This window comes from Dendrobates tinctorius, unplaced genomic scaffold, assembly GCF_039654945.1.
Source record: "Dendrobates tinctorius isolate UK_male_01 unplaced genomic scaffold, ASM3965494v1 ptg000070l, whole genome shotgun sequence".
Classification (NCBI taxonomy): domain Eukaryota; kingdom Metazoa; phylum Chordata; class Amphibia; order Anura; family Dendrobatidae; genus Dendrobates; species Dendrobates tinctorius.
Genome location: NW_027361738.1, coordinates 37,947,068 through 37,971,452, shown reverse-complemented (window position 1 = coordinate 37,971,452; position 24,385 = coordinate 37,947,068).

Here is a 24,385-nt window from a genome sequence, read left to right as displayed (position 1 = left end):
GGACGGATTCTGGAAATATTTTTGAGCTGGAGGTGACAGGAGGTAGAAAGTGCTTGGATGTGCGGTTGGAAGGACAGGGCAGAGTCAAGGGTTACTCAGAGGCAGCGGACTTCTGGTACGGGGGAAAGTGTGATGTCGTTAATTGTGATAGATAAGTTAGGTAAGGAAGCTCTGTGACATGGGGGAAAGATGAGTTCAGATTTGTCCACATTGAGTTTGCGGAAGTGAGAGGAGAAGAAAGATGATACTTTATTGTACCCTAAAGATGATACTTTATTGTAATTGCTTAATTATTATTTGAAAAATAAATGTAACTAATTGCATAATTATTGCATAATTATTGAATCATACCAAAATGCACTGCTGTAAACAACACTGTCTCTCCTCTGAGGATTATAGAGAACAGAGATTTAGGCAATAAGGGGCGGTATTGTCCAAAGTTGACAAGAAATACAGCAATGTCTCAGTACTTATACACTGTTACTTTGCAGCACTGCGGTCCTGGGTTCAAATCCCACCAAGGACAAAATCTGCAAGGAGTTTGCATGTTCTCCCCCTGTTTGTGTGGGTTTCTTTTGGGTTCTCTGGTTTCCTCCCACATTCCAAAGACATAACGATAGGGAATCTAGATTGTGAGCCTCAATGGGGGCAGTGATCATGATGCCTATAAAGCGCTGTGGAATTATTGGCACTACATAAATGAATAAAATGAATACATTTTCAATCCCTCTATACAGTATATTATGCCCATATTATATAAAAGGAGAAAAACAGACAGCTCAAGAATACTGAATCAGAAAATAATCCAGACTGTGAATCTTGACTGCAGTGATGTTAGAGATTCTGGTAATAGAGATTAAGACTCCTGGTAGACTAATGTGAACAGAGATTCTCTCTATAAATTATATGGCCATAATACTGTATATGGGGAGGAGATTGAAAATATTTTGATTTCCTGTCAATATTGAGATTTTGATAAATATGTACAGTGGATCCCCCACATAATGGATATATTAATTGTTACAAATGGGGAAATAGAATTTGTTTTACTTTCTATTATACTCAATAATTTCCTTTCTGGCCTAAATTTCTCTTCTCTATAATCCTCAGAGGAGTGACTGTGTACATTACAGCAGTGCACTTTGGGGTGATGCAATAATTGTGCACATTACGTTATGTTACATTACATTTATTTTACACAGAATAATTATTTCAAGTATTTACAATAAAGTATTATTTCTTATAACACGTTTCATACCATAGTACCCAACATAGATATAGATTCAATAAATAGATCCCATAAGATTGGGATGGATCTTCTACTGTATAAATACATCCAATCACAGTTATTGGCCCCTTAAAATTGTGCAATTTTTGCTTTGTGTTTTTCTGCCAAGAAAGTAACTTGCCAAAATAAGTCTGCACTTACCCCAACAGTGACTGACAGCTCGCTCATTATTAGACCCGGCTGTCACTCAGTGCCTGGGGTGCGGATACAGCTTCTGCTCTCTATACACAGCAGTTTCTGAAAAAGTGCCAGTGTCACCCATATGACTGGAAGCCAAACATTCCTGGTGGGGAATACATTTAATTTCCTTCCTGCATTGAGGCTCTCAGTGCCGGCACCGCACAGTGTCAGAATGCTATTAACTTGCAGATTTACCCCATATCTGCAGATAAATAGTGATATTTTACATGGCAAGTTGCCTTTAACCCTTTAATGACCAGGGGTATTTCCATTTTTTTTGCTCTCCTTCTTCCCAGAGCCATACCATTTTTATTTTTCCGACAATATGGCCATATGTGGACTAGATTTTTGGGTGACAAATTTTACTTTTGAATGACACCATTGCTTTTATCAAAACCAGGGGAAGAGTCTTGAGGAGATCATTTGCATATTCCCAGTGCCTTCTGGGATAAGTGAAGAGTCTCCGCGAGCTCAACGATCACTGGGTTTTGGCCGTTGCAGCTGAAGAGAGGAAATCGGAAAACCAGGGGAAGAGTCTTGAGGAGATCATTTGCATATTCCCAGTGCCTTCTGGGATAAGTGAAGAGTCTCCGCGAGCTCAACGATCGCTGGGTTTTGGCCGTTGCAGCTGAAAAGAGGAAATCGGAAATTTGGCTCATCTTTCATCGTTTTTAAGAAATCTCAAGATGGAAGAGGCCAGGAGCCATTTGGTGAGCTGCATTTCTTGCTACATGTTCACAGATTTACCAGTGGAAAAGCCAAACTTCACATGCCACAAATGCAAGCTTGTGTCCCTGCTGGAGGAAAAGTTGCAAAATCTCGAAGAGAGGTTAGCTACATTGAAGATCATTAAGGAAGGTGAAGAGTTCTTGGACAGAGCAGAATTATCTCTTCATGTTACAGAAAGAGAAGAAATTCGAAGTGCACCTGAAGAAACAGAGGAATGGAGACATGTGACCCAGAGAAGCAGGAGGATCAGGAGGCAGTCAGCACCCATACTGCTCAGAAACCAGTACCAGGCTCTCACGCAGGAAAACGATGAAGAAATACATCAGGATAAGACTTTGCCAACAAACAGCAACCTTGTACACCCTCAGAGTCCTCCTGGATGGAGAAAGAAAAATGTTGTGAAGAAGAAACGGAGAGTGGTGGTCATGGGGGATTCCCTGCTGAGAGGAACAGAGGCCGCTATCTGCAGACCGGATATAACTTCAAGAGAAATGTGCTGTCTTCCAGGTGCAAAAATTAAAGATGTGTCTGACAGGATATCAGGACTCTTCAGACCTACAGATGACTACCCATTCCTGCTACTACATGTGGGGACAAATGACACCGCAAGAAACGACCTGGAAACCATCTGCAGAGACTTTGAAGACTTAGGCAAGAAAGTGAAAGAACTGGGAGCGCTGGTGGTCTTCTCTTCCATCCTCCCAGTGGATGGCCATGGAACCAGGAGGTGGAATAAGATTCTGCAGGTGAACAACTGGCTACGTCGATGGTGCCGTCAGCAATGATTTGGATTTCTGGATCACAGAGTGAACTACTTATACGATGGACTACTTGCTAGAGATGGGGTGCACCTTACGAAGACTGGAAAGCATGTATTTGGAAGTCGCCTTGCTACACTTGTAAGGAGAGCTTTAAACTAGAACAACATGGGAAGGGAAGCAAAAGACCAGAAAAAGCCATACACCTGACAAATGCTATTGAGAACTCTGCTATTAGAAGTGGAAAGGAAGAACAAAGACGAAAGAATCTAATTAATAAAAATATTGGAGAAAGAGAAACCAATCACAAACTAAAATGTTTCTATACTAATGCACAAAGCATGGGCAACAAACAAGGAGAATTGGAACTACTAACACAGGAAAAGAAATATGATGTCATTGGAATCACTGAAACTTGGTGGGACAATACACATGATTGGAATACAAGACTAGAAGGATACAACTTATTTGCAAGAAACAGACTTGATAAACGAGGAGGGGGTGTCGCATTGTATGTTCGAAACGCATATATCTGCACAGAGATTGAAGCTTCAGAGACTGGGAGTTCTGTAGAAACTGTTTGGGTAAGAATACAAGGACAGAACAATGGAAAGGACACCATTGTAGGCATTTACTACAGGCCGCCTGTGCAAGCCGAAGATATGGATGAACTCTTTATGCATCAGATGGCCAAGTTCTCCAAAAAATATGACATAGTTGTCATGGGAGATTTCAACTATCCAGACATTTGTTGGGAATCTCTCTCAGGCAAAACTAACAGGTCAAGGAAATTCTTATCCTCTCTTGCTGACAACTTTATCTTCCAAAAGGTAAGGGAGAAAACAAGGGGAACTGCTACCTTGGATCTAATCCTTATAAACAGGGAGGAAATGGTTGAGGAGGTAAAAGTGGCTGGGACCCTAGGAGGTAGCGACCATGCTATTTTAGAATTTTGGATAACTAGAGGCGGAAGACCTGTGAAGACTCAGACGTCAAGGTTAGATTTCAGAAAGGCAGATTTTAAGGGATTCAGAAAGAGAATTGGAGGGATCCAATGGCTGGATATCCTTAAAGACAAAAATGTCCAGGAAGGATGGGAAATCTTGAAAAATGAAATTCTCAAAGCACAGTTGTTAAAAATTCCGAAAAGAGGGAAGAATAGGAAGCATTTAAGGAAACCAGGATGGATGAACACAGAACTTAAGCACATGCTAAAAAGGAAGAAAAAAATGTTTATAAAATGGAAAGAGGGAGGCATATCTAAAGAAGAATATAATGCTGTCTGCAGAACCTGCAGGGCACAAATCAGATTATCTAAAGCTGAAAATGAACTGAGGCTTGCAAGAGATGTCAAAAGCAATAATAAAGGATTTTGGGGATATGTCAAAAGTAAAAGAAAAGTCAAAGATGCTATAGGATTTTTACAGGATGAAAATGATGAAATGGTAAGACAGGATGTTGAGAAGGCTGAACTTTTAAATTCCTATTTTGCATCTGTTTTCTCTCAGAAAGGAAATGCAACATCAACTGTTATTCACTGTCCTATTAAGGGAATAGAAGAATCCAGGATATCTATAAACAGAAAGATAGTGAGGAAACACTTAGCTAACCTAAATGAATTTAAGTCTCCAGGTCCAGATGAATTACACCCCAGAGTACTGAAGGAGATAGCAGAAGAAATTTTTGAACCCCTCTCCATAATCTTTGAAAATTCTTGGAGAACAGGAGAAGTGCCAGAAGACTGGAGAAGAGCAAATGTTGTTCCTATCTTCAAAAAGGGGAAGAAGGTGGACCCAGGCAACTATAGGCCGGTGAGTCTGACTTCTATACCAGGAAAGATCTTTGAACAAATTATTAAACAACATGTATGTCAATACCTGGATAAGAATGAAGTGATTAAACAGAGTCAGCATGGGTTTGTAACTAATAAGTCATGTCAGACTAACTTAATTTCCTTCTATGACGGTATCACTGATTGGGTGGATCAAGGAAATGCTGTAGATATAGTATATCTTGACTTCAGCAAAGCATTTGACAAAGTCTCTCATACAATCCTTATTGAAAAAATGACTAAGTATGGAATGGACAAGGCAACTGTTAGGTGGATTCATAACTGGCTTAGTGATCAGACCCAAAGAGTGGTCGTAAATGGCTGCACATCCAGTTGGAAGAATGTCTCAAGTGGGGTACCACAGGGCTCTGTCCTGGGCCCTGTATTGTTCAACATCTTTATCAACGATTTAGATGAAGGAATTGAGGGTAAACTGATTAAATTTGCTGATGACACAAAGCTAGGAGGGATAGCTAATACTAGAGAAGAGAGAGAGAGGATTCAAAAAGATATAAATAAACTGGAGAAGTGGGCAGCAACTAACAGAATGGTTTTTAACAGGGAGAAATGCAAAGTACTACATCTGGGCAATAAAAATGAAAAAAGCATATATAGAATGGGAGGAATAGGGCTAAGTGACAGCACATGTGAAAAAGACTTGGGTATACTAATAGATCACAGACTGAATATGAGTCAACAGTGTGATGCAGCAGCAAAAAAGGCAAATGCAATTCTAGGATGTATTAACGGAAGCATACAGTCTAGATCACGTGAAGTCATTATTTCCCTCTACTCCTCTTTGGTCAGACCTCATCTGGAATATTGTGTCCAGTTTTGGGCACCACATTTTAAAAAAGACATCAACAAACTGGAGCAAGTTCAGAAAAGAGCGACCAGAATGGTGACCGGTCTGCAAACCCTGTCTTATGAGGAAAGGTTGCAGGATTTGGGAATGTTTAGTTTGCAAAAGAGAAGACTGAGAGGAGACTTAATAGCTGTCTACAAATATCTAAAGGGCTGTCACATTGTAGAAGGATCAACTTTATTCTCATTTGCACAAGGAAAGACTAGAAGCAATGGGATGAAACTGAATGGGAGGAGACACAGATTAGATATTAGAAAAAACTTTTTGACAGTTAGAGTGATCAATGAGTGGAACAGGCTGCCACGAGAAGTGGTGAGTTCTCCTTCAATGGAAGTCTTCAAACAGAGGCTGGACAGACATCTGACTGGGATGATTTAGCGAATCCTGCTTTGAGCAGGGGGTTGGACCAGATGGCCCAGGAGGTCCCTTCCAACTCTACAATTCTATGATTCTATGATTCTATGATATCAAGTACTAGAAAATGGGGAAAAAATTCTAAGTGCGCTGAAATTGCAAAAAAAAGTGCAATTCCACAGTTGTTTTCTTTTTTTTTTTTACCATGTTCACAAAATGCTAAAACTGACCAGTCATTATGATTCCCCAGGTCATTGCGAGTTCATAGACACTAAACATGTCTAGGTTCTTTTTTATTTAAGTGGTGAAAAAAAATCCAAAGTTGGAAAAAAACCCGCTATTTTTCGAGACCTGTAGCTTCTCCATTTTTCGTGATTTTTGGCTGGGTGAGGGTTTATTTCTTTCACGCCAAGCTGACACTTTTATTTATACCATCTTGGTATAGATACAATATTTTGATCGCCCGTTACTACAATGTTGCAGCAACCAAAAAAAATGTAACTCTGGCGTTTTGATTTTTTCTATCGTTATGCCGTTTACTGATCAGATTAATTCTGTTTATATCTTGATAGATCGGGCGATTCTGAATGCGGCAATACCAAATATGTGTTTTTTTTAAATTGTTTTATTTTCAATGAGGCAACAATTGGGTGATATGAACTTTTATATTTTTACAATTTTTAAAAAAAACTTTTTTGAAACTTTTTACTTGCTGCAATCATCTCCTCGCTTATGTTACACATAGCAGGGCTACATCTGCTATGAGCACCAACCACTGGGTGGTGCTAATAGCAGTGACAACCCCAGGAGTCTCCTGCAGACCCCAGGTTGTCATGGCAACTCAATCGACGCCCCGCAATCATGCAACAGGGAAGCTGATGGGCAGAGCTAAGTTGCTCATCCGGTTTGCTCGAGTTAAATGCCGCTGTCAGAGATTGACAGCGGCATTTAACAAGTTAACAGCCGCGGATGGAGCATGATTCCAATCTCGGCTGTTAGGGGCACATGTCAGCTTGATCAGAATCTTATCTACTGTAGACAGGAGGAGGGAGGAGCTTTGTCTCTAGCTCCTCCCTCCTCCAATCTACATAGAATCTTATCGGCAGCAGTGGCCATCTCCTATCTCAGTAATGTAATAATCTGTCTTCACTGAATACAGATTTTACCTCAGAATTGAGAATTTTGATAATGAATGGTGAATTCTGGCAGAGAAAGAAGCAGTTTTCTCTGACAAGATATATGACAAAGTTGCTTACTTTCATGTGTAATATTGATTTATGAAAACAACGATTACTCTTTAAGTACCAGACCAGCCTTTTCACTATGCACATGTTTTTCTTTTTATCTCTTTTCTTTAGCTATCCTCTTTTAATTGTAACTCTCAAGGTACCGTTACACTTAGCAATGCACCAGCGATCCCGACAACGATATGGATCGCTGGTGCATCGCTAAGTGGTCGCTAGTGAGCTGCCACACAGGCAGATCTCACCAGCGACATCGCAGGGGTCGGGGGTCGTTACTGACTTGTCCTGACGTCCTCCCGCCCGCGTCCACGCGTCGCTCGTCGGCGCCACAGGAAGTCCAGCAGGAAGCGCCCGACGAGAAATGATCCAGGACATTCTCGTGCGACTAGCGATGAGCATCGGGGGAGCCGGTCGGAGTTAAGTATCAGACATAGCGATATCGCTAGCAATATCGCTGCTACGTCACAAAATCGGTGACGTTACAGTGATATTGCTAGCGATATCGCTATGTGTAACGGGGCTTCATTCTAAGTAAATGTCTTTATATTCAACCCGATCTTTGCTTGCAGCATTAATTTTCATATCAGATCCTCACTGATAACTCTTGCTCAAAGGACAAAAAAGTACGAGTCAAAAAAAGCCCTAGAAGTCTTGTGAAGTTTGCAAGAGTACTCATTTTATTTCTTAAATCAAAAATCATGATATAAAAAATAGTTGCCCCCCAAAACACATGCAATACATTAAGGCTATGTGCCCATGTTAGCGTTTTTAAACGCTCAGGAAACTTATCCCCTTCCCAGAAAACGCGCGTTTTATTTCCACGCATTTCTTTGCAAGTTTTTTGCACAAAACAAGCGCGTTTTTTACGCGTTTTTTCCGTGAGTTTTCTGGGAATATTGGAAAAGGCTAAAACCGCTCAGCAGTGCGGAAATTAATGAGCATGCAGCGTTTTTAGCCGCTAAGCGATTCCTGAAGCTTTTAAACGTTTCTACAGCGTCTGAGCCGACACAAACGCTGCGGAAACACTTAAAAAAACTGCAACGTGGGCACATAGCCTTAAACTGATTTAAACCATAGGTAATTTTTTGATGATGATGATTTCTCTTTAATCTGTTCTTATCGAAAGAACTAAAAACATTTCCAGTGCAGCTGGTGCAAAAATATTCAGCTCCCATCTTTGTATTCCAGTCATCACTAGCTTCAGTCCCAAAATCCTGAGTGTCAATGTCTAATTAGAAGACAGAACTGATTGTAAAGAGGTGAGCTCCTCACACACCTTTGCTAAAGTAAAATGCTAGAACTTTATGAAACAAATGCCTGAAAATAGACATTTTAGACAGAAGCAATTACCTCAGCTCTTTAAGGTGTGTGAGCACATGATGAAGATGTGCAGGGTTGTAACAGGGTCAAATCAGATCTCTTCACACCTCAATCATTGCTGGTCTATGCAACAGCATGGCAACCATGACTAGTACCCAAACCATGAGCAGCATGAATCAGATCCTGGCGGCACAATTTCAGCCAGGTATATTTTACTTTGAAATTTTCCAGTGTTTCAGGAAAAATATACATAATATAAAATATATATAAATATATATCCAGTTTGGGACCATAGCCTGACACCAGACTAGTCCAGCACCGCTCCTGGCCAGTTCTCTCCAGAGCTGCTGCAGATGATTGACAAGACCCTCCCTTGTATGCACACAGGGAGAGACCTGTCAATCATCGGCAGCAGTGCTGGGAAAACCGTCCGGGGGTGCTGATGAATTAGTCTGGTCTCTGGCTGTGGTCTCTGTCCGGATCTTTAATATATAGTTGTCACAACTCTGTTGTCTGTTGACCCAGGAACAGGGGCTCCTTCCCTGCCCCTAATGCTAGAGGCGCCCTAGCTCGCCATGCTCCCTGGATTACTTCTGATGGTGAAGATGCCAGGGCCACGTTCCTTGCCTTAGCTCCTAAATCTGCCCTCAGTCTGTACCCTTCCCCTACCCAAGGAAGAGGGGGGTAGTAGTGTACCATGATACACCAACCAGACTAACAAGGTAATACGAACAGGGAAAAATGAAAATACCAATCATACAAGTATACTCACACATATAACAGAGGTTAACACAGGGGAGTGGAGGATGGGGTTAAGTCAAAGTAGGAGAAGAAAGGGAATTATCACACACTAAAAACCTAGCAACAGTCACAGATAAATACACCAAATGCCTTCTCCAACAACAACCAACAACCTCCAGCCATGTAGCATAAGCTATCTCTGACAATGAGTGTTAGTCAGAACCCAGATTATATAAGAGATGGGGTTGTCTAACAGTGCATACCTGAGAGTCTTAATGCAGTAAAGCTTCCAGGAGCTCTCAGCTGAGCAGATTAACCCTTGTACTGCTAAAAAAAATTACATTGTTTAATATGAAGGTGAAGTGCTTCTAATCAGTGCAGGAGTAGGAGAAATCAGATACTGCAATGTTCTGGCTCCTCTCTGTTGTGGTAAACACATGACAATGGTAACACTGAAACACTAGAAATATATATGTCTACAATCTTGCAGCCAATATTTAATCTTGTATTTTAATCTTGTATTCTTCAATTTAGTAAGCCCTTCTTTTCACTCCCGATTACACGCACACACACACACACACACACACTGTGTTCTGAACTATGTTTAGTTCAGCATTGTGAAATTTTATTTCTTGCTATGATAATCACAAACTCCGTAACACTGGGCATTTTTTTCATTTTATTTCATCTTGTATCAATTTGGCTCCAAGGATCTTGTTAAATTTCAACAATTTGAATAAGAAGAAGAAAAAAAATATTTTATTCTCTATGAGCTACCTGATCTTGGCCTCAGTAAATTATTCGATAACACCATGTAGGAATCCAGTTCAAGTTCTTGATCCAAGCTGCAGGCAGATACATTTTTAAAGCCAATTAATGAAAAGCACATTATTCACAGTTTCGATGTGCCAAGCTTTTCTGTCCACAGTCTACACTATATGCACAAGATTCACCATAAAGTGTCCTTACAGATGAATAAACATTTTTTTACTCATCTGGTTTTTATTTTGTTTTAAAGCAGAAGATTCTAAAACTTTAATATTAAAAAATTCAAGAACTGGAAGAATTATGTCTTTCTCATCTGAAAACTAGCTATTCTTCATTTTGTAGAAAGTTTCTATCTTGTGTATGTAGACATATCATCCTGCTGCAGTAGAACATAATGATTTAAAATTCTATTTATGAAAGGTATAAAATAGAATCTGTGGACTTGTCCTGTAACTGTCATCTACACAGTTATGCAATAGATTTGAATTTCTATGTTTTCAATATACTAATTTAAAGTGAACCTGTCATTTCAGATGACTTTTCAGAATAATTTGAGATGTATGTACTTGATTTGTAGCCTGTATTTTTTACAAAACCTACAAGAAACAAAATGATCATATAGCTTTCTGTAATTAAATAAGTAAAAAAGCAAAAGTGCATAAAAATAACATAGGGTTCTTAGAGATGAGCGAACCTTTCAAGGTTCAGTTCGGTTCGGGTCAGCAAACGTCCTGATGTTCGCTTAACATGTACGCCGAACGGTTTGACGAACATACCAAAACCCGATTAACTTCAGTGGGAGGCAAAACCAAATGCATAGACAACACCTTTGGGGGGGGACAAAAAAACTGGGGCAGACACCAAAATAAATCTTGCCAAATCAGATAAGGTGATTTTCTGGATTTGTTTTCACATTTTGACTGTCATAGTTGTGGTCTACCTATGATGTAAATTACTCATCTTTTTGAGTGGGAGAACTTGCACAATTGGTGGCTGACTAAATACTTTTTTTCCCACTGTATATATAAATCAATCTCAAATATTCAACGTCAGAAATGTAACAAGAGTAATGTCCTTCTCTTCATACAGGCAAAGTTGAAAAAAGAGTAGATGAATCCAGAGCAAACATGATCCTGGGAGGTATAAGCCGATCAATAAGTAAATGGAATTTAAAAACAGATGAACTGGAAGAGACAGACAATACAACAATTATAAAATAATAAAAACATGGCGGAAAAGACTCTCTCAAGGAGCCTAAGGAGACTAAAGGAGCAAATAGAAATGAATGGGGAAGGGTGTAAATTAAGGCAGGCCTTGGAGAGAACAGATCACAGGAAGGGGACGAAGCTCAATTTCTCATTGAATGTCTGCATTGTGATTGCTATAAGTGTGTGCTAGAAGTGTGAAGATTAATTTAAGAATTAAAACCAGAAGGATGTATACAGACTGTGCCCTGCTACCTGCCACCATCGCACTCTAACAAGCATCTCTATTCTTCCGACAGGTATGTCCATCCACCCAGCTCTCCTGCTCTCCTGCTGTCTGTCTATGAAGGACACACAGTGCGTCACCCAGCTTTGCACATAGACTTGCCTCTGCACCTAGCATTCACATGGTATGTCCATCCACCCAGCTCTCCTGCTCTCCTGCTGTCTGTCTATGAAGGACACACAGTGCGTCACCCAGCTTTGCACATAGACTTGCCTCTGCACCTAGCATTCACATGGTATGTCCATCCACCCAGCTCTCCTGCTCTCCTGCTGTCTGTCTATGAAGGACACACAGTGCGTCACCCAGCTTTGCACATAGACTTGCCTCTGCACCTAGCATTCACATGGTATGTCCATCCACCCAGCTCTCCTGCTCTCCTGCTGTCTGTCTATGAAGGACACACAGTGCGTCACCCAGCTTTGCACATAGACTTGCCTCTGCACCTAGCATTCACATGGTATGCCTTTCAGCTAACCCCAGCTTACCCCAGTGTTATTTATGACCTTGTTTACTCTGGCTTGATCATATACATCTGGTCCACTCTTAATTGTCTGGCCAAGATGAGCAGAGACCACTCCTCTCTGCTTCACACCTGACTGCACTTAGTTGTACATATATTGCAGAGTACAAGTCTGCATAGACTTCAGTCTGCATTGTGATTGCTATAAGTGTGTGCTAGAAGTGTGAAGATTAATTTAAGAATTAAAACCAGAATTGAACCAGAAGGGAACTGAAGGTAACTGGACACAGTCACTGTAAACAATGTTTCTGTTTGTTTTCACTTTCACCCCAATAATCCTTCACTTTCTGCTAATTCCCCTAATCCCTACTCCTAGTAAGGAACTGTTCATCTCTTCTTCAATCCTCCCCATCCACCTCACCTCCGCCTCAAAACTGTTCCTTAACATACAATCCTCTGTCTCCAAACACAGACAGCCCCCTCATGCCCTCTCCTGCTCCCACCTGCTAACACTTTCTCTGCTCCTTCTCACTGCTGGTGATATCTCTCCAAATCCTGGTCCTCCTCACCACATTCCCACAGTCATTTCTACCTCCCATCCACGCTCTATCACAACCTTCCGTAACCTCTCCAACCTTATACCCATTCACCCAGCCCCCGCTTCCCCAGTCCCACTAACAGGAGCTCTGTGGAACGCTCGCTCTGTCTGCAACAAGCTTTCCTACATCCATGATCTTTTTGTTACTACCAAACTCTCCTTCCTCGCCATCACCGAAACCTGGCTCACCCCTTCTCACACAGCCTCTCCTGCTGCACTTTCGTATGGCGGCTTCCACCTTTCTCACACCCCCCGCCCCAGCAGCAAACATGGTGGAGGAGTTGGTTTTCTCCTGTCAGATACCTGCTCCTTCACCCCAATCCCACTGCCACCCTCTGTTACCCTCCCTTCCTTTGAGGTGCACTCTGTGCGCATCTACTCCCCCTCCAACCTCCAACTGGCTGTCATCTACCGCCCCCCAGGGCCAGCCACCACCTTCTTTGACCACTTCACCACCTGGTTACTTCATTTCCTTTCCGCGGACATCCCTACTATCATCATGGGCGACTTCAACATCCCCATTGACACTTCCCTCTCAGCTGCCACTAAACTTCTATCTCTCACTTCCTCCTTCGGCCTCACTCAATGGTCTTCTACAGCCACCCACAAAGATGGCCACACACTGGACCTCATCTTCACCCGCCTCTGCTCCCTATCTAACCTCTCTAACTCACCTCTTCCTCTCTCTGACCACAACCTGCTCACATTCTCTTCCCTCTTCACTCCATGTCTACAATCCCCACCCCACAAACTTTCACACCCTCGCAGGAATCTTAAACACCTTGACCTACACTCATTCTCCGAATCCCTCCTCCCTCTTACAGATATAAGTTCCTTACACAATGCGGATGACGCTGCCGCTCTATATAACACCACAATAGCTGTAGCTTTGGAATCCGCTGCCCTACTTACACATACCAAAACTCGCAAAATCAACAGACAGCCCTGGCACACCAGCCTGACCAAAGAGCTGAGGCGAGCTTCCAGGGCTGCTGAGCGCAGATGGAAAAGATCCCACTCCAACGAGCATTTCATCGCATTCAAACAGTCCCTCACTACTTTCAAGACCACACTCGCCACAGCTAAACAAACCTACTTCTCATCTCTCATATCCTCCCTGTCTCACAACCCTAAACAGTTATTCAACACCTTCAATTCTCTCCTCCGCCCCCCAGCACCTCCTCCCTCCCCACTCATCTCAGCTGAAGACTTTGCCTCATTTTTCAAGCAGAAAATTGATAACATCAGGGACAGTTTTGGTCAACAACCCCCAGAGCCCTTCCTCCCGACTTCCCAGCCCTCCACCTTCAAAACCAACTTCTCCACCATTACAGAAGATCGACTCTCCACTCTACTCTCAAGATCACATCTCACCACCTGTGCACTCGACCCGATCCCATCCCACTTCATCCCAAACCTCACCACAGTCTTCATCCCAACCCTAACCCATCTCTTCAACCTATCACTAACAACTGGTGTTTTCCCCTCAAGCTTTAAACATGCCTCCATCACACCTATCCTCAAAAAGCCCTCTCTTGACCCATCCTCTGTATCTAGCTATCGCCCTATATCACTTCTCCCATACGCCTCCAAGCTACTGGAACAACACGTCTACCTTGAACTGTCCTCCCATCTCTCTTCTTGCTCCCTCTTCGACCGCTTACAATCTGGCTTCCGGTCACACCACTCCACTGAAACTGCCCTTACTAAGGTCACCAATGACCTCTTAACTGCCAAGAGCAAGCGACACTACTCTGTCCTCCTCCTCCTGGACCTGTCGGCTGCCTTTGACACAGTGGACCATTCCCTATTATTACAGACCCTCTCATCCCTCGGCATCACAGACTTGGCCCTCTCCTGGATCTCATCATACCTAACAGACCGGACATTCAGCGTCTCCCACTCACACACCACCTCCTCACCTCGCCCCCTATCTGTCGGAGTCCCACAAGGTTCAGTCCTAGGGCCCCTGCTGTTCTCTATTTACACCTTTGGCCTGGGACAGCTCATAGAATCTCATGGCTTTCAGTATCATCTTTATGCTGATGACACACAGATCTACATCTCTGGACCAGATATCACCTCCCTACTAACCAGAATCCCTCAATGTCTGTCCACTATTTCATCCTTCTTCTCCACTAGATATCTGAAACTCAACATGGACAAAACAGAATTCATCATCTTTCCCCCATCTCACGTGACCCCCCCTACGAACCTATCAATTACAGTAAATGACTGCCCACTCTCCCCAGTCCCACAAGCTCGCTGCCTCGGAGTAATCCTTGATGCTGATCTCTCCTTCAAACCACATATCCAAACCCTTTCCACTTCCTGCCGACTTCAACTCAAAAATATTTCACGCATCCGTTCATTCCTCACCCAAGAATCTGCAAAAACCCTAGTCCATGCCCTCATCATCTCTCGCCTTGACTACTGCAACCTCATGCTCTGCGGCCTCCCCTCAAACACTCTCGCACCCCTCCAATCTATTCTAAACTCTGCTGCCCGACTAATCCACCTGTCCCCCCGCTATTCCCCAGCTTCTCCCCTCTGTCAATCCCTTCACTGGCTCCCAATTGCCCAGAGACTCCATTACAAAACCCTAACCATGACATACAAAGCCATCCACAACTTGTCTCCTCCATACATCTGTGACCTCGTCTCCCGGTACTTTCCTGCACGCAACCTCCGATCCTCACAAGATCTCCTTCTCTACTCCCCTCTTATCTCCTCTTCCCACAATCGCATACAAGATTTCTCTCGCGCATCACCCCTACTCTGGAACTCTCTACCACAACATATCAGACTCTCACCTACCATCGAAACCTTCAAAAAGAGCCTGAAGACCCACCTCTTCCGACAAGCCTATAACCTGCAGTAACCACCGATCGACCAAACCGCTGCATGACCAGCTCTACCCTCGCCTACTGTATTATCACCCATCCCTTGAAGATTGTGAGCCCTCGCGGGCAGGGTCCTCTCTCCTCCTGTACCAGTTATGACTTGTATTGTTTAAGATTATTGTACTTGTTTTTATGTATACCCCCCTCACATGTAAAGCGCCATGGAATAAATGGCGCTATAACAATAAATAATAATAATAATAATAATAATAATCCCTTAGGAGTCATGGTGTCAAGAGTGACAATCCACCTACATTCGTGTTGTGCTAGCAGTTGAGTCAGATTGCCACCCCCTGATGCCACCATGAATCCTGTCAATGCCTCTCACCTTCAAACAACTGAGATTGGATCCTTGAAAGGCCTTAAAATGTCTAGGCAATGGTTTTAATAATGATGTGTCAGACACCTCCCTGGCAGCCAAAATGTCTTGCATGTGTTCGCGCGTCCTCACCTTCAGTTCCCTAGATGTGAGACCAGCATAAATAAGGGAGCAGGGACACATGGCATAGTAAATCACATGTGTGATATTACATGAGATGAAAACCCAAATCACATATTCCCTGCTCCCATCAGATGACGTGAAGGTCCTACATGTGAGAACATTTGGGCACACGACACATGAACCACAGGGAAAGCAACCACATTTTGGGCAGCCTGGATTAAAAACGCTTTTTATTTGGCCACATAGTGGCTCTTTACTAGGTGGTCCCTCGGGTTCCTCTCTCTCAGCTGTATCATACATGGAGATGGAGACAAATGGGCTGCCAGGACCCCGTCAGTACGCAACACTGGCCAATTCTTTTTCAAAATCTCATGGGTCCGATCCCAGTGGCAACTGGAGGTGGAAATGAACCTTACATCAGAGTTGTCTTGCTGTCTATTTTTCTTAGGCTGGATGATCAAGTCCTCCCAATTGTTGAACTGGTCCGTCCATAGCCAGCCCTTATGCACTGGCGACTGAAACCCCTTGCTTTAAACCATTCAGCAAGAGCGACATACTGTCTCTCGAAGCGGCCCTCAGTGGAACAGACCCTTTTCATATAGAATTTCTTATCCATAATGATGATGTTCTGACATTTTATCAAGTTTTATAATTTAGTCAATATATTGCTATAATTTATTAATCTTAACTAATACCTCCTCCATTATGTCATCTGAAAAAAAACATGAATAATAGTCCAAATATTCAAGATCTTTTTCCATGGTATTAGCAAACAAGGAGATATTAATCAATGCAGAGAAAAACAATGCTGTACTAAATTTGAGTTTAATTTGAGTGAATTTCTTTGACCACATACAGTATGTGTCACCACTTCATTTTCAACTATAATATCATTCAAACATGCAGTTGCCTCTTTTTCACTGTTGATAAAATGATTTCTTTCATTATCCCTTTTGTTCATGTAATTTATTGAAAGAGGTTAATGCTTTTGACCTAATGGAACGGATCAATTTTAGGAGTAAAGGATGAGCCTTTCTAAAAGATTTGCTCTTTCAATACGGATAACACCATTAGGGATAAACCATATACAGTATCTGTACATCACCTTGAGTAGATATTACTATAGCGAGGTTGACATTCACTTCTTTATTCAGGAGATTTAGGATATTGCAGATTTCTTTCCAAAAGGTCATATTGTTTGTTACTAGATTTATAGCCCCTGACATACTTGTGGATTTGTGCTGAGAAAACTGCTGATGTTTCTGTTAGAAGATTAAGATTATTTCAATTTGGATTGTCCAGTTTGTTAGCGTTAACGTGTAATAAACATGATTTCTCTATTTGGTTATTTGGCATATAATTTTGATACATACTATTTGATTGAAAATCATTAAAATTCTTATGAAAATGTCTGATGTTCATAGTTATTTATTGAGTTTCAGAAAATCTCTACAATTTTTAGAAAAACACTTAACAGCCTTCTAGGATATATTATTTACAAGTGTGAAATAAATAATGATATTTTTAATCTTTCTTTGATAAATTGCTGGATCAAGCTTCTCAAGTGGAAAGAAGCCATACGATTGAAGAAGCCACATGATTGTCAGAAACACATTTGGCACCTCTCATTGCTCTGATTTCAGATATTCATAAACTATGGAAAACATTGATAATTTTAGTGCTAGATTTAGAGATTTAGATTTGAAAGAGGAGCTTACAGACTGCTCTATCATTACATTCTGCAGAAATAGGAAACTAAGACTTGTTGGCACAATCACAGTCAATAAATCAGACTATATGGCTGATGCATATACCCAATGGCTCACACAGGTGGGGACACCTACACAACCGATCAGAAGAGTCTTAAATGGGTTGGCCACTTCCTCTTGATAGTGGAGCTTTCCTTACAAACTGACCAACACATCTCTTAATACAATGGCTGCCTTTGGAGGAGAATGTGACCGGACCAGTCCATCAACCTCCTCAAATGCAAAAGCTGTTTTCCCATTTGAGAGTCCTCAGTGGTTGATACCTTTTAATGGCTAACTGAAAAGATGGTAACACATTTCAAGCTTTCGAGACTACTCAGGTCTCTTCATCAGGCATTGACTTATACAAAATCTGAAGAATCACAAATTTATACACAACAATGCACAGAAAAAATGCAATAGATGACAAATGACGCGAAGCAGAACTATCATTGTGGGAGAGGGAGAAACATAAATATTGGACTAATTCATAGATAAGGAGTCTGAATGTTTTATTGTCCTCTGATTGGGGTCTCCTAATGTGTTGTGATGCCCCCACATGGTCTTAGGAGCAAGTTGACCAGATCCGACCGGAAATTATCTCCCAATCACTTCATACCATGCACTGTCCTCCCTCCCCCACTTCATCTAGCTCACTCTCTGATTTTGAACCAGTCACAGAAGAAGAAGTAAGCAGGCTCCTTGCATCTTCTCACCCAACCACTTGCACCAATGACCCATTTCTGTCGCATCTCCTCCAGTCCCTTTCCCCTGCTGTCACCCCTCACATAACTAAAATATTTAACCGCTCTCTACTGGTATCATTCCCTCCTCATTTAAGCATGCCATCATACATCCACTACTTAAAAAACCATCCCTCGACCAAAACTGTGCCGCTAACTATAGACCTGTCTCTAATCTTCCCTTCACCTGTAAACTCCTGGAATGCCTGGTCCACTCCTGTCTTATCTACTATCTCTTTGATAACTCTCTTCTCGACCCTCTCCAATCCGGTTTCTGCTCTTTACACTCTATTGAAACCGCCCTCACTAAAGTCTCTAATGATCTACTAACAGCTAAATCAAATGGTCATTACTCCATGCTAATTTTCTTGGATCTCTCTGCAGCATTCGACACTGTGGATCATCAGCTCCTGCTCACTATGCGCTGTTCCATTGGCCTCAAGGACACCATCCGCTCCTGGTTCTCCTGCTATCTCTCTGACCACTCCTTTACTGTATCTTTTGCTGGCTCCTCCTCCTCTCTTCTTCCCCTTACTGTTGGGGCTCCTCAAGGATCGGTTCTAGGCCCGCTCCTCTTCTCTCTGTACACTGCCCCTATTGGTCAAACAATCAGTAGATTTGGTTTCCAGTATCATCTCTATGCTGATGACACCCAATTATATGCTTCTTCTCCAGACATCATGCCAGCCTTTCTAGAAAACACCAGCGATTGTCTAAATGCTGTGTCTAACATCATGTCCTCACTATATCTGAAACTGAACCTGTCAAAGACTGAACTCCTTGTGTTTCCTCCCGCTACTAATGTACCTATACCCGACTTTGTCATTTCCGTGTGTGGTTCTACTATTACTCCCCAACAACATGCCCGCTGTCTTAGGGTCATACTTGACTCCGAGCTTTCCTTTGCTCCCCACATCCGATCACTGGCTCGCTCTTGTTATCTGCACCTCAAAAACACTTCTAGAATTTGACCTTTTCTTACTTTTGACTCCGCAAAAACTCTTACTGTTTCTCTTTTTCATTCTCCTCTTGACTAATGTAACTCTCTTCTAATCGGTCTCCCTCTTACCAAACTCTCCTCCTTCCAAGTTGTCTTCAATGCTGCAGCCAGGATCATATTCCTCACCAATCATTACACCAATGCCTCTACCTTGTGCCAGTCATTACACTGGCTACCCATCCACTCCAGAATTCAGTATAAACTTATTACCCTCACCCACAATGCCCTCCATGGCTCAGCACCACCCTACATCTCCCTTGTTTCAGTATACCACCCTACCCGTGCCCTCCGTTCTGCTAATGACCTGAGGTTAGCATCCTCAATAATCAGAACCTCCCACACCCGTCTCCAAGACTTTACACGTGCTGCGTCAATTCTTTGGAATGCACTTCCCAGGTCAATACGATTAGTCCCCAATCCCCACAATTTTAAGCGTGCCCTGAAAACGCATTTATTCAGATTGGTCTACCACCTCAACACATTAACGTAATCTATCCCTGTGTGGCACAACCAAAAGTTTTACCATAACCAGATTTCCAACATCATGTTCCCACATGCTTTATGCATCCATTAGCCCTCTGTGTCTGTACTGTCACACACAACATTATGGCTGGTCCATACAATCAGGGCAACTGTTACCACCCACCTTTCGTGTCTACCTCTTTCCTCATAGACTGTAAGCTTGCGAGCAGGGCCCTCATTCCTCTTGGTATTTGTTATAATCTATGTGATTATTGTTATGCTGTAATGTCTATTGTCTGTACAAATCCCCTCCGAAATGTAAAGTGCTGCAGAATATGTCGGTGCAATAGAAATAAAATTTATTATTATATTATTATTAAATTCCTTAATTGATGTAAAAAGACATAAATCCATGCGACACATTCATTCCAGCATTGAAAGAAAGTGTCAAAGGTCATCATGAGCTTGAACTCCCAGACTCTTCTCTCTCTCTGGGATGTGAAGTTACTTTTCAATACCAGTAACTTCATATACATGGTGTAATGATCAGGTATACAAAAATGTTTTGCCACAGGTAGATCCATTCTTTTTACTCTTATTGTGTGACGATGAGAATTCATCCTTGTTCTAAGCTTTTGCCCTGTCTCCCCCACATACAGACCCCCAGTTGGACATTTAGTACAAATAATTAAGTACACCACATTAGATGTGATGCAGCTGCATATTGCAACATTCAGGCCAGCACCTGTCCCCTTTGTACTTACTTCGCTAAGAGGCCCCATATCTTTGTCCTATTTAATACCTGGGCTTTTTTATGCTGCTCAGTCAAGGAGCCACAAGGTTAATTCCTGGTTTCTTTCTGTGAGCCCTGGATGAGGCTGTCATTTATTTAAACCCCTGAACCTCTGTCAGTAAAGTTCTTCTCTGGCTCTGTCTGGTGGTATCTTCCCCAATGTGACTTGTTGAATTCCTGCGGTCTGATCACGACCTGTTTCCTGACCATTTTTTGTCTACTGATTTTGTACCTTTCTGCACTTCTGGCTTTTACCTGGCTACTTTTGACTTCTCTTGCTTTTAGTTCGCTCTTCAGGCAAGCAGCTCTTCTATGGAAGCAATCCAGTGGATCCTGTTAAAAGATCAGATCCCAGTACAAGAGTTAGGCCGGCGTCACACTAGAGAGGAATACGGACGAGAGAGAGACGTTAAAAAACGCATTGCACACGGACCAATGATTCTCTATGGGGTAGCTCCCATCAGCCGTATTTTTGTCGCGTATTTTATACGGTCCGTGCCAATCGAAACATGCTGCGATTGTCAGCGTATTACGACCGTAGTACGCCAATGCAAGTCTATGGGTGCACAAAAAATACGCATTACACACGGACCACACGTGTGACTTGCGAGAAATACGCAAGACTTCTCCTGGTGACAGGAAATGTGCCAATCCATCATCAGGAAGCTTAGACATGCAAATTAGCTCAAAAAGCGCTCCAGACATCCAGGAAGTACGCCTCCACGGAGTCCTGTAGCATCATGTCTAGCCACATTAATGTTGACCTCCTAATTGTGTTGGTCCAGGAAAGCCCCAAACTTTGGGACCAACGGGATGCCCATTATTCTGACCGGGGTCGCAAAGAGGCAGGATGGAGGCGCATCTGTGTGCACATGTTCCCAGACTATGCCCAATGGCCATGTGAGGAGCAACAACAAATTTGTAAGTAATTGCCTTTTTCACCAATCAGCTTAAAGGCCAGAAGTGAGCTTTTTGAAATGTAGCCCCTACAATCCTATACTGTGTATGTAGGTATCAATGTTTGCTAAAGAAAAATGTAGCTAAAAACCACCCCCTACTAGGCCACGTGACTATGTGAAATGTTAGGAATATTGCTTGGCGCAATTCACAAAGGTTACAGTCACGTTTCACTTCACATTACAGTTGAGGATGTGATGAGATGCTGGCATAGCATCCACGACCAGTACGGGCGGGAATGACAGCAGAGGGCCAGGAGTGGGGCAGCAGCACCGACCAAGCGGAAATGCATCTATTTTGACCGCTTGGCATTTTTGGCACCCAGTATGGATCTCAGACTGTAAGTACAGACATCACACCACATGACAATATGCTTTTTAGGGTCAGAGCTGCATTTTGTTTTTTGTACATTTCTTAATAGAACTCAATCCAACCTCACAGAGAGGGAAACAGGGTCGGATACTGAGCCCATTATAGACCCGGACGGGGGATGTGAAGAGGTGGCTGGCCCATCTTCTGAACAGAGCTTTTGCAACCCCCAAGCTCCACCAGCATCAGGCCCAGCATCAGGTTCTGCACCTGGTCCAGACCCAGCAGAGCCACCAGCAGCCAGCAACTTAGAAAATCCTGGCAACAGCAGCAGCCCTACTGGCCGTGTTGAGGGGTCCCCCCAGCCTTCAGCCGTAGGCCGCCGTGGGAGACGGAGAAGGGACAACACTGCCTCTGATACCCGGAGGCATGTAGACACAGGTGTCCTAAATTACCTGTTCAGGGCTGCCCAAGATGAGGGTGAAGAGGCATATTCCCGAAGCCTGGCCCGGTACCTCCGTCCCCTACCCCGTGAGGTGAGGCTACATGTGCGAGGATCCATTCAGATCCTAATTGATGCATGCACACACCCCAATGACCCATATGAGTTGTTTGAATATCTTGAGGTAGCAGCTCTCAACCCGTAACTGTCTCCGCCTTGTCCGACAACCAGCTGTGCATGCTCAATTAGGATCTGAGTGTCTGCCTGCATGTGTGCCTACACCTCCACCCATTCCCCCCCAAACCAACCTTGGCAACAACATGGCCAAATGGCAGCCTCTAACCAACCTGCCCAATATGGCCACTTGTACAGACCTGGTGTTGGAGGCTGGCCCCAACCTGGGTTTGGATGACATGGTCATATTGGGGGGTATCATGGACGTGGCTACAATCAGCCACAGGATTTTAATCGACAGTATCCCTATGGTCTCTTTGGTGCGCAGCTGCAGGAACGTGGACACATATTCCCACAGGGCCAAGATCATCCACCCCAACAGGGTGATGGTCAAGCTGGGCACCCCAACCCCCAACAAAGAGATGAAGGCCTCCCGCCATCACCTCCACCAAGCTACCAGCAGTTATAAAATACAAAATTGTTTTATTTTTTGGTTTTTGTTGGTAATTATCATTTCTTGTTACCTATTTGGGTGTCCAAATATGCAAATGTTATATGCAGAAAAGGCTAAATGGCCTGGACAATATCTGCCATATGAAAAAAATATGGTAAACAGCATTCTAACCTATTTTTTGCATTTATAAAAAATTTGAAAATGCATCTTTGGCCCTCTTGAATTATTTTAGGCATTCGAATAAGTAAGTCAGCTTTATCACATATAAACCGACCACACACATCATAGAACAACAAAAAATAACATTATACAGTTGTGGCCAAAAGTATTGACACCCCTGCAATTCTGTCAGATAATTCTCAGTTTCTTCCTGAAAATGATTGCAAACACAAATTCTTTGGTATTATTATCTTCATTTAATTTGTCTTAAATGAAAAAACACAAAAAGAATTGTCCTAAAGCCAAATTGGATATAATTCCACACCAAACATAAAAAAGAGGGTGGACAAAAGTATTGGCACTGTTCGAAAAATCATGTGATGCTTCTCTAATTTGTGTAATTAACAGCACCTGTAACTTACCTGTGGCACCTAACAGGTGTTGGCAATAACTAAATCACACTTGCAGCCAGTTGACATGGATTAAAGTTGACTCAACCTCTGTCCTGTGTCCTTTTGTGTACCACATTGAGCATGGAGAAAAGAAAGAAGACCAAAGAACTGTCTGAGGACTTGAGAAACCAAATTGTGAGGAAGCATGAGCAATGTCAAGGCTACAAGGCCATCTCCAAGGACCTGAATGTTCCTGTGTCTACCGTGCACAGTGTCATCAAGAAATTTAAAGCCCATGGCACTGTGGCTAACCACCCTAGATGTGGACGGAAAAGAAAAATTGACAAGAGATTTCAACGCATGATTGTGCAGATGTTGGATAAAGAACCTCGACTAACATCCAAACAAGTTGAAGCTGCCCTGCAGTCCGAGGGTACAACAGTGTCAACCCATACTAATCGTCGGCGTCTGAATGAAAAGGGACTGTATGGTAGGAGACCCAGGAAGACCCCACTTCTTACCCCGAGACATAAAAAAGCCAGGCTGGAGTTTGCCAAAACTTACCTGAAAAAGCCTAAAACGTTTTGGAAGAATGCTCTCTGCTCAGATGAGACAAAAGTAGAGCTTTTTGGGCAAAGGCATCAACATAGAGTTTACAGGAGAAAAAAGAGGCATTCAAAGAAAAAAACACGGTCCCTACAGTCAAACATGGTGGAGGTTCCCTGATGTTTTGGGGTTGCTTTGCTGCCTCTGGCACTGGACTGCTTGACCGTGTGCATG